We start from the raw sequence: 2,500 nt of genomic DNA, 5'->3' as shown, positions 1-2,500 counted from the left end.
TCCAGCGACAAACGCCAACGAAATACCCAAATTCTCGCTCGTACGTTGATACCTTTCTCTTCATCGACCCGGCTCCGAAACGTTCTTCGCCATCTCCCCGAAAGGAGAGGTAAACGACGGCGGGGTTAGGGAATCTGAGAACAACGCAAGCAGTTTTAGGACAAGTGAACGACCCTCAGCCAGGCGTGGTCCAGGAATTTTATCCGTGGACCGCAATGTGCGTTCGAAATGTCGATGTTCATGTGTCCTGCAGTTCACACGTTGACGCGCAATTAGCTGCGTTCTTCATCGACCCACGAGCCAAGTGATCCACCGTTCAGGGTAATCATATACAATTTACAATTTTTTTCTTTGTATTTAAAAATGCTCCTTGTTCTTTGCTTTAAAAATATTCGATGTTCGCACCTCCGACCAGCGTATCGACGGAGGATTGAACGCGCCATATCGACGACAAAAGTTTCTTTTTGTTTCCTGAATGACGGAAAACCATCGTTCGACGGCCGGGCGTACAGTACATTCAAAAGCCTTTGCGCGTGGCTGCGACCAAACGGGTATAATACACCCGTATATTCTTGGTTCCGAACAGTAACTTCACGCGCAATCGGGCGAACGCACGCGGCAGCGCCCATCGGTTGCTCGATGAAATCGATGCGATAAACTACAGCCTTCTCGGCTGGTCGTCGTTAGTCGCGCGAGCAACGGATGGCCGCACAATCGACGCGTCGTCGTTTGCGATTATTCGCCTCACGTTAGCCATGAGTATGTATATTATTCATTTACGAACGAACGCGGCAGCGTCCATCGGTTGCTCGATGAAATCGATGCGATAAACTACAGCCGTCTCGGCTGGTCGTCGTTAGTCGCGCGAGCAACGATGGCCGCAAAATCGACGCGTCGTCGTTTGCGATTATTCGCCTCAAGTTAGCCATGAGTATGTATAACATTCATTTACGAACGAACGCGGCAGCGTCCATCGGTTGCTCGATGAAATCGATGCGATAAACTACAGCCGTTTCGGCTGGTCGTCGTTAGTCGCGCGAGCAACGATGGCCGCAAAATCGACGCGTCGTCGTTTGCGATTATTCGCCTCAAGTTAGCCATGAGTATGTATATTATTCATTTACGAACGAACGCGGCAGCGTCCATCGGTTGCTCGATGAAATCGATGCGATAAACTACAGCCGTTTCGGCTGGTCGTCGTTAGTCGCGCGAGCAACGATGGCCGCAAAATCGACGCGTCGTCGTTTGCGATTATTCGCCTCAAGTTAGCCATGAGTATGTATATTATTCATTTACGAACGAACGCGGCAGCGTCCATCGGTTGCTCGATGAAATCGATGCGATAAACTACAGCCGTTTCGGCTGGTCGTCGTTAGTCGCGCGAGCAACGATGGCCGCAAAATCGACGCGTCGTCGTTTGCGATTATTCGCCTCAAGTTAGCCATGAGTATGTATATTATTCATTTACGAACGAACGCGGCAGCGTCCACCGGTTGCTCGATGAAATCGATGCGATAAACTACAGCCGTCTCGGCTGGTCGTCGTTAGTCGCGCGAGCAACGATGGCCGCAAAATCGACGCGTCGTCGTTTGCGATTATTCGCCTCTGGCTATCCGTGAGTATGTATAATATTCATATACGAACGAACGCGGCAGCGCCCATCGGTTGCTCGATGAAATCGATGCGATAAACTACAGCCTTCTCGGCTGGTCGTCGTTAGTCGCGCGAGCAACGATGGCCGCAAAATCGACGCGTCGTCGTTTGCGATCATTCGCCTCAGGCTATCCGTGAGTATGTATAATATTCATTTACGAACGAACGCGGCAGCGTCCATCGGTTGCTCGATGAAATCGATGCGATAAACTACAGCCGTTTCGGCTGGTCGTCGTTAGTCGCGCGAGCAACGATGGCCGCAAAATCGACGCGTCGTCGTTTGCGATCATTCGCCTCAGGCTATCCGTGAGTATGTATAACATTCATTTACGAACGAACGCGGCAGCGTCCATCGGTTGCTCGATGAAATCGATGCGATAAACTACAGCCGTCTCGGCTGATCGTCGTTAGTCGCGCGAGCAACGATGGCCGCACAATCGACGCGTCGTCGTTTGCGATTATTCGCCTCAGGCTATCCGTGAGTATGTATAACATTCATTTACGAACGAACGCGGCAGCGTCCATCGGTTGCTCGATGAAATCGATGCGATAAACTACAGCCGTCTCGGCTGATCGTCGTTAGTCGCGCGAGCAACGATGGCCGCACAATCGACGCGTCGTCGTTTGCGATTATTCGCCTCAGGCTATCCGTGAGTATGTATAACATTCATTTACGAACGAACGCGGCAGCGTCCATCGGTTGCTCGATGAAATCGATGCGATAAACTACAGCCGTCTCGGCTGATCGTCGTTAGTCGCGCGAGCAACGATGGCCGCACAATCGACGCGTCGTCGTTTGCGATTATTCGCCTCAGGCTATCCGTGAGTATGTATAACATTCATTTAC

General features: G+C 51.2%; 1 non-coding gene across 1 annotated transcript; it reads right to left on the bottom strand.

Annotated features, from left to right (window-relative positions):
• Positions 1-169: 169 nt before the first annotated feature.
• Positions 170-324, bottom strand: LOC143351015 (5.8S ribosomal RNA). Its single transcript, XR_013081411.1, has one exon. It is a non-coding gene; the product is annotated as a 5.8S ribosomal RNA (ribosomal RNA).
• Positions 325-2,500: the final 2,176 nt, after the last annotated feature.

This window comes from Colletes latitarsis, unplaced genomic scaffold (genome assembly GCF_051014445.1).
Source record: "Colletes latitarsis isolate SP2378_abdomen unplaced genomic scaffold, iyColLati1 scaffold0055, whole genome shotgun sequence".
NCBI lineage: Eukaryota > Metazoa > Arthropoda > Insecta > Hymenoptera > Colletidae > Colletes > Colletes latitarsis.
Note: the sequence above shows the minus strand (reverse complement) of the source record. Positions and strands in the feature narration are given on the sequence as shown.